Here is a 10000-nt window from a genome sequence, read left to right on the forward strand (position 1 = left end):
TCAAATACTGACTTGTATCACGGGTGACCTGGCTGGTGTTACTGGGTAGAGAGGACGTTGTTCCAGAGGTGTGTGTTAGGGTTACTGGATCATCATGGAGAAACAGGAGATGACAGGAACAGTAAAGAGCTCTGGTGTCACTGGGAGAGGAAGGTAGAACTTGATACAGGGTGATACTGCATGACATTGCATAGACACACACAAATACACTAACATGTGAGAGCAATATAGTAATATATAATGATAAAAGTATAGACACACACAAATACACTAACATGTGCGAGCAATATAGTAATATATAATGATAAAAGTATACACACACACAGAATAATTGTACACACAGACACACACATACACTCTCCCTCTCTCTCTCTCTCTCTCTCTCACATACACACACACACACACACACACACACACACACACACACACACACACACACACACACACACACACACACACACACACACACACACACACACACACACACACACACACACACACACACACACACACACACACACATTGATAGTAAGTTAAGTTAATAACACTTTATTGCTTGCATGCCATGTTTTATGATCAAAGGACTCCTTAATGAGTCGACTGCTCTCTGAAACTCGATCTAGCCCAGTGTTTCACCATTCCTCTGTGTCTGTCCATCACCAGTGTTTCACCATTCCTCTGTGTCTGTCCATCACCAGTGTTTCACCATTCCTCTGTGTCTGTCCATCACCAGTGTTTCACCATTCCTCTGTGTCTGTCCATCACCAGTGTTTCAGCATTCCTCTGTGTCTGTCCATCACCAGTGTTTCACCATTCCTCTGTGTCTGTCCATCACCAGTGTTTCACCATTCCTCTGTGTATGTCCATCACCAGTGTTTCACCATTCCCCTGTGTTTGTCCATCACCAGTGTTTCACCATTCCTCTGTGCCTGTCCATCACCAGTGTTTCACCATTCCTCTGTGCCTGTCCATCACCAGTGTTTCACCATTCCTCTGTCTGTCCATCACCAGTGTTTCACCATTCCTCTGTGTATGTCCATCACCAGTGTTTCACCATTCCTCTGTGTATGTCCATCACCAGTGTTTCACCATTCCTCTGTGTATGTCCATCACCAGTGTTTCACCATTCCTCTGTCTGTCCATCACCAGTGTTTCACCATTCCTCTGTGTCTGTCCATCACCAGTGTTTCACCATTCCTCTGTGTGTCCATCACCAGTGTTTCACCATTCCTCTGTGTCTGCCCATCACCAGTGTTTCACCATTCCTCTGTTTGTCCATCACCAGTGTTTCACCATTCCTCTGTCTGTCCATCACCAGTGTTTCACCATTCCTCTGTCTGTCCATCACCAGTGTTTCACCATTCCTCTGTGACTCTCCATCACCAGTGTTTCACCATTCCTCTGTGTCCGTCCATCACCAGTGTTTCACCATTCCTCTGTGTCTGTCCATCACCAGTGTTTCACCATTCCTCTGTCTGTCCATCACCAGTGTTTCACCATTCCTCTGTGTCTGTCCATCACCAGTGTTTCACCATTCCTCTGTGTCTGTCCATCACCAGTGTTTCACCATTCCTCTGTCCGCCCATCACCAGTGTTTCACCATTCCTCTGTCCGCCCATCACCAGTGTTTCACCATTCCTCTGTATGTCCATCACCAGTGTTTCACCATTCCTCTGTCTGTCCATCACCAGTGTTTCACCATTCCTCTGTCTGTCCATCACCAGTGTTTCACCATTCCTCTGTGACTGTCCATCACCAGTGTTTCACCATTCCTCTGTGTCTGTCCATCACCAGTGTTTCACCATTCCTCTGTGACTGTCCATCACCAGTGTTTCACCATTCCTCTGTGTCTGTCCATCACCAGTGTTTCACCATTCCTCTGTCTGTCCATCACCAGTGTTTCACCATTCCTCTGTGTCTGTCCATCACCAGTGTTTCACCATTCCTCTGTGTCTGTCCATCACCAGTGTTTCACCATTCCTCTGTGTCTGTCCATCACCAGTGTTTCACATTTCCTCTGTGTCTGTCCATCACCAGTGTTTCACATTTCCTCTGTGTCTGTCCATCACCAGTGTTTCACCATTCCTCTGTGTCTGTCCATCACCAGTGTTTCACCATTCCTCTGTCTGTCCATCACCAGTGTTTCACCATTCCTCTGTCTGTCCATCACCAGTGTTTCACCATTCCTCTGTGTCTGTCCATCACCAGTGTTTCACCATTCCTCTGTGTGTCCATCACCAGTGTTTCACTGTTCCTCTGTGTCTGTCCATCACCAGTGTTTCACCATTCCTCTGAGTCTGTCCATCACCAGTGTTTCACCATTCCTCTGTGTCTGTCCATCACCAGTGTTTCACCATTCCTCTGTGACTGTCCATCACCAGTGTTTCACCATTCCTCTGTGTCTGTCCATCACCAGTGTTTCACCATTCCTCTGTGTCTGTCCATCACCAGTGTTTCACCATTCCTCTGTGTATGTCCATCACCAGTGTTTCACCATTCCCCTGTGTTTGTCCATCACCAGTGTTTCACCATTCCTCTGTGCCTGTCCATCACCAGTGTTTCACCATTCCTCTGTGCCTGTCCATCACCAGTGTTTCACCATTCCTCTGTCTGTCCATCACCAGTGTTTCACCATTCCTCTGTGTATGTCCATCACCAGTGTTTCACCATTCCTCTGTGTATGTCCATCACCAGTGTTTCACCATTCCTCTGTGTATGTCCATCACCAGTGTTTCACCATTCCTCTGTCTGTCCATCACCAGTGTTTCACCATTCCTCTGTGTCTGTCCATCACCAGTGTTTCACCATTCCTCTGTGTGTCCATCACCAGTGTTTCACCATTCCTCTGTGTCTGCCCATCACCAGTGTTTCACCATTCCTCTGTTTGTCCATCACCAGTGTTTCACCATTCCTCTGTCTGTCCATCACCAGTGTTTCACCATTCCTCTGTCTGTCCATCACCAGTGTTTCACCATTCCTCTGTGACTCTCCATCACCAGTGTTTCACCATTCCTCTGTGTCCGTCCATCACCAGTGTTTCACCATTCCTCTGTGTCTGTCCATCACCAGTGTTTCACCATTCCTCTGTCTGTCCATCACCAGTGTTTCACCATTCCTCTGTGTCTGTCCATCACCAGTGTTTCACCATTCCTCTGTGTCTGTCCATCACCAGTGTTTCACCATTCCTCTGTCCGCCCATCACCAGTGTTTCACCATTCCTCTGTCCGCCCATCACCAGTGTTTCACCATTCCTCTGTATGTCCATCACCAGTGTTTCACCATTCCTCTGTCTGTCCATCACCAGTGTTTCACCATTCCTCTGTCTGTCCATCACCAGTGTTTCACCATTCCTCTGTGACTGTCCATCACCAGTGTTTCACCATTCCTCTGTGTCTGTCCATCACCAGTGTTTCACCATTCCTCTGTGACTGTCCATCACCAGTGTTTCACCATTCCTCTGTGTCTGTCCATCACCAGTGTTTCACCATTCCTCTGTCTGTCCATCACCAGTGTTTCACCATTCCTCTGTGTCTGTCCATCACCAGTGTTTCACCATTCCTCTGTATGTCCATCCCCAGTGTTTCACCATTCCTCTGTCTGTCCATCACCAGTGTTTCACCATTCCTCTGTGTGTCCATCACCAGTGTTTCACCATTCCTCTGTGTCTGCCCATCACCAGTGTTTCACCATTCCTCTGTTTGTCCATCACCAGTGTTTCACCATTCCTCTGTCTGTCCATCACCAGTGTTTCACCATTCCTCTGTCTGTCCATCACCAGTGTTTCACCATTCCTCTGTGACTCTCCATCACCAGTGTTTCACCATTCCTCTGTGTCCGTCCATCACCAGTGTTTCACCATTCCTCTGTGTCTGTCCATCACCAGTGTTTCACCATTCCTCTGTCTGTCCATCACCAGTGTTTCACCATTCCTCTGTGTCTGTCCATCACCAGTGTTTCACCATTCCTCTGTGTCTGTCCATCACCAGTGTTTCACCATTCCTCTGTCCGCCCATCACCAGTGTTTCACCATTCCTCTGTCCGCCCATCACCAGTGTTTCACCATTCCTCTGTATGTCCATCACCAGTGTTTCACCATTCCTCTGTCTGTCCATCACCAGTGTTTCACCATTCCTCTGTCTGTCCATCACCAGTGTTTCACCATTCCTCTGTGACTGTCCATCACCAGTGTTTCACCATTCCTCTGTGTCTGTCCATCACCAGTGTTTCACCATTCCTCTGTGACTGTCCATCACCAGTGTTTCACCATTCCTCTGTGTCTGTCCATCACCAGTGTTTCACCATTCCTCTGTCTGTCCATCACCAGTGTTTCACCATTCCTCTGTGTCTGTCCATCACCAGTGTTTCACCATTCCTCTGTATGTCCATCCCCAGTGTTTCACCATTCCTCTGTCTGTCCATCACCAGTGTTTCACCATTCCTCTGTCTGTCCATCACCAGTGTTTCACCATTCCTCTGTCTGTCCATCACCAGTGTTTCACCATTCCTCTGTGTCTGTCCATCACCAGTGTTTCACCATTCCTCTGTGTCTGTCCATCACCAGTGTTTCACATTTCCTCTGTGTCTGTCCATCACCAGTGTTTCACATTTCCTCTGTGTCTGTCCATCACCAGTGTTTCACCATTCCTCTGTGTCTGTCCATCACCAGTGTTTCACCATTCCTCTGTCTGTCCATCACCAGTGTTTCACCATTCCTCTGTCTGTCCATCACCAGTGTTTCACCATTCCTCTGTGTCTGTCCATCACCAGTGTTTCACCATTCCTCTGTGTGTCCATCACCAGTGTTTCACTGTTCCTCTGTGTCTGTCCATCACCAGTGTTTCACCATTCCTCTGAGTCTGTCCATCACCAGTGTTTCACCATTCCTCTGTGTCTGTCCATCACCAGTGTTTCACCATTCCTCTGTGACTGTCCATCACCAGTGTTTCACCATTCCTCTGTGTCTGTCCATCACCAGTGTTTCACCATTCCTCTGTGTCTGTCCATCACCAGTGTTTCACCATTCCTCTGTGTATGTCCATCACCAGTGTTTCACCATTCCCCTGTGTTTGTCCATCACCAGTGTTTCACCATTCCTCTGTGCCTGTCCATCACCAGTGTTTCACCATTCCTCTGTGCCTGTCCATCACCAGTGTTTCACCATTCCTCTGTCTGTCCATCACCAGTGTTTCACCATTCCTCTGTGTATGTCCATCACCAGTGTTTCACCATTCCTCTGTGTATGTCCATCACCAGTGTTTCACCATTCCTCTGTGTATGTCCATCACCAGTGTTTCACCATTCCTCTGTCTGTCCATCACCAGTGTTTCACCATTCCTCTGTGTCTGTCCATCACCAGTGTTTCACCATTCCTCTGTGTGTCCATCACCAGTGTTTCACCATTCCTCTGTGTCTGCCCATCACCAGTGTTTCACCATTCCTCTGTTTGTCCATCACCAGTGTTTCACCATTCCTCTGTCTGTCCATCACCAGTGTTTCACCATTCCTCTGTCTGTCCATCACCAGTGTTTCACCATTCCTCTGTGACTCTCCATCACCAGTGTTTCACCATTCCTCTGTGTCCGTCCATCACCAGTGTTTCACCATTCCTCTGTGTCTGTCCATCACCAGTGTTTCACCATTCCTCTGTCTGTCCATCACCAGTGTTTCACCATTCCTCTGTGTCTGTCCATCACCAGTGTTTCACCATTCCTCTGTGTCTGTCCATCACCAGTGTTTCACCATTCCTCTGTCCGCCCATCACCAGTGTTTCACCATTCCTCTGTCCGCCCATCACCAGTGTTTCACCATTCCTCTGTATGTCCATCACCAGTGTTTCACCATTCCTCTGTCTGTCCATCACCAGTGTTTCACCATTCCTCTGTCTGTCCATCACCAGTGTTTCACCATTCCTCTGTGACTGTCCATCACCAGTGTTTCACCATTCCTCTGTGTCTGTCCATCACCAGTGTTTCACCATTCCTCTGTGACTGTCCATCACCAGTGTTTCACCATTCCTCTGTGTCTGTCCATCACCAGTGTTTCACCATTCCTCTGTCTGTCCATCACCAGTGTTTCACCATTCCTCTGTGTCTGTCCATCACCAGTGTTTCACCATTCCTCTGTATGTCCATCCCCAGTGTTTCACCATTCCTCTGTCTGTCCATCACCAGTGTTTCACCATTCCTCTGTCTGTCCATCACCAGTGTTTCACCATTCCTCTGTCTGTCCATCACCAGTGTTTCACCATTCCTCTGTGTCTGTCCATCACCAGTGTTTCACCATTCCTCTGTGTCTGTCCATCACCAGTGTTTCACATTTCCTCTGTGTCTGTCCATCACCAGTGTTTCACATTTCCTCTGTGTCTGTCCATCACCAGTGTTTCACCATTCCTCTGTGTCTGTCCATCACCAGTGTTTCACCATTCCTCTGTCTGTCCATCACCAGTGTTTCACCATTCCTCTGTCTGTCCATCACCAGTGTTTCACCATTCCTCTGTGTCTGTCCATCACCAGTGTTTCACCATTCCTCTGTGTGTCCATCACCAGTGTTTCACTGTTCCTCTGTGTCTGTCCATCACCAGTGTTTCACCATTCCTCTGAGTCTGTCCATCACCAGTGTTTCACCATTCCTCTGTGTCTGTCCATCACCAGTGTTTCACCATTCCTCTGTGACTGTCCATCACCAGTGTTTCACCATTCCTCTGTGTCTGTCCATCACCAGTGTTTCACCATTCCTCTGTGTCTGTCCATCACCAGTGTTTCACCATTCCTCTGTCTGTCCATCACCAGTGTTTCACCATTCCTCTGTGTCTGTCCATCACCAGTGTTTCACCATTCCTCTGTGTATGTCCATCACCAGTGTTTCACCATTCCTCTGAGTCTGTCCATCACCAGTGTATTTCTATTTGGCAAACCTTTCCTTATTAAAAACAGGACTCACTTCTGATAACAGGGAAGTGACGTTGTTTGATGTCAAAGACTACACACGTTTACACACGTTTACACACACTCACACCAACACACGCAGACACATGCACACACACGCACCACACATGCAGACACACGCACGCACCACACACGCAGACACACACACGCAGACACATGCACACACACGCACCACACATGCAGACACACGCACGCACCACATACGCAGACACACACACCCAGACACACACCACACACACATACGCACACACACGCACACGCACCACACACACACACGCAGACACACACACACGCATCACACACAAAGTCACACACACACACACACACACACACACACACACACACACACACACACACACACACACACACACACACACACACACACACACACACACACACACGCACACACACACACACACACACACCACACACAAAGTCACACACACACGCACCACACACGCAGTCACACACACACAGGTCTTTTGTTGAGACAGATGCAGAGCCCCAGCCACCAGAAGCCTGTGTATCTGAGCGTGGTGTCTGGGGCCCAGATGTTTTATGACTGGAGCTGACAGTAACTGTCAACATGCGGCGTCCCTGCTCACTGAGACACAGACACAGGCTGTAATAAAACAGCCCCAGGAGGCCCTGCTCTGCTTTTTAACCCTTTAGCGCCAGTGGGTGACAACAACATCATGACCAGTCTATGTGTTTGTAAAGGTCAATAAACCAGACTGGGGGGAAGGATGACAGTTATGGACTTGATTTTGAATGACTCTTTTGATGTGTGCCAATTATTGATTTATTTCCCCATATTTTAGCAGGTAGGTTGACTGAGAATGTGTTCTCTTTAATAGTGAGGTATGAGTTTGAGGGACTTGCAGATGCAGCGTAAAACCCTGATCAGACCTTGGACTGGCGTCTGAGGAGCAGGTGCATGGTCTTTCAGCAGATGAATTGAAGCCAGGTACAGGGCTTTGTAGTAGGACAGCCTGTTGATATAAGAGTTGAGGAGCCAGTCACCTTGTTTTTCTATTGACACAGGCTGTGTTGGAGTGGGTGACATTTAGTGGCTGAGGAAAGACAGGCAAGTAGACAGACTGACGGACAGACAGGCAGGCAGACAGACAGACAGGTATACAGACAGGCAGGTAGGCAGTCAGGCAGAAACACAGGCAGTCAGACAGGCAAATAGACAGTCAGACAGACAAGACAGATAGACAGGTAGGTAGGTAGAAAGACAGAAATGCAGAGAGACAGACAGAGAGACAGGAAGGCAGAGAGACAGACAGAGATAGTTACACACACACAGGTTCATACATTTTTCTTATTTACTTTCTACCCTGATTTCTTGCTGTAGCTGCTAACTATGTGTTTTAGCCAGTTGGGACTTGAGCTACTTGTTGCCCAAAGGACGCTAGAACGAAAACAGAACTGTCACTTTGTCCCCAATCCCCATACACAATGCAACAGGGCTTTGACACAGCAAGCGTAGGATTTGAGGCGACAGTCTCCATTTCCTCTTTTAGAGCCATCTTGATGTTCCTGCTTCGACTCCTCCTCACTGGCATCCCTCCTGAACTGTTGCCACTGTTTGTGTCTTAAATGGCACCCTATTCCTTAGAAAGTGCACTACTTATGACCAGAGGCCTTGAGTCCTATTGGTCCTGGTCAAAAGTAGTGCACTATAAAGGGAATAGGATGCCATTTGGGACGAAGCCACTGTCTTTCAGCTCTCTGAGCTAGAGCACTGAACAGACAATCTATTGAATTAATGGGACAATAGCATTACTTGAACACCCACGCGTTATTACAGGGTGTTGTGTGTATTTTCCAAGGCTGTTGTCTTTGCTGATAAATTATGTTGTCAACCAGATAATTAAAAAGTGCTCAGAGGATGACACTTAGGAAATTAAATGGCCTTCGACACAATGGGAGCTCTCTCAATTCTGACCAGCTCACATTGTCTTCAATGTCACCTCTGTGATGACTGTAGGTCTACATAGACTTTAGGTGATATGATGAGTTTCCTTTTTTGGACAGGCACGTGCAGAGGACTCCTATTTTACCAACCACTTTGACCTGGGCTGTATCTCGATACTCTAGAAATCAAATTTGATTGGTCACAAATACATATTTAGCAGATGTTATTGCGGGTGTAGCGAAATGCTTGTAAAAAGAAATGGCTAAGAAGCAGAACTGCCATCTTACAAGTAAAAAAAAATGATAGTCTATATTTTTTAAAATAAATAAATAAAATAAAACATGGCTCATAGCATGGCACCTCTTTCTTGTTTCCTTCATGCCACTGATAGGTGAAAGGACTGGATAGATGGATTTCCACCATGGGGCTTTCACCTGTCATGTCCCGTCAGATCACTGGAGGAAAAGAAAAGTGATGTTAGACTATTGAGACACGTCCCAGGCCTTGTGGAAGGGAAATGGCTTGAGCTATTTAGAGGGTGCATCCTGATAACATCTCCTTTGTCCTGAAGTGTATACTTATTCACTACTTCCTACAAATCTGAAACAAGTGCACACTTTGGGAGGAAGGAGAGATAATTGGGACGGCCATGCAGATAGACCTCTAGAATGTTCTGTGCTTCTAGAACGTTCTGTGTATCTATAATGTTATGTGCTTCTAGAATGCTCTGTGTATCTAGAACGTTCTGTCCTTCTAGAACGTTCTGTCCTTCTAGAACGTTCTGTGTATCTACAATGTTATGTGCTTCTAGACGTTCTGTGCTTCTAGAATGTTGTGTCCTTCTAGAACGTTGTGTGCTTCTAGAACATTGTGTGCTTCTAGAATGTTGTGTCCTTCTAGAACGTTGTGTGCTTCTAGAACATTGTGTGCTTCTAGAATGTTGTGTCCTTCTAGAACGTTGTGTGCTTCTAGAACATTGTGTGCTTCTAGAACATTGTGTGCTTCTAGAATGTCGTGTCCTTCTAGAATGTCGTGTGCTATCTACAATGTTGTGTGCTTCTAGAATGTCGTGTGTATCTACAATGTTATGTTCTTCTAGATGTTCTGTGTATCTAGAATGTTATGTGCTTCT

The sequence above is a fragment of the Salvelinus fontinalis genome, chromosome 39 (genome assembly GCF_029448725.1).
Source record: "Salvelinus fontinalis isolate EN_2023a chromosome 39, ASM2944872v1, whole genome shotgun sequence".
NCBI lineage: Eukaryota > Metazoa > Chordata > Actinopteri > Salmoniformes > Salmonidae > Salvelinus > Salvelinus fontinalis.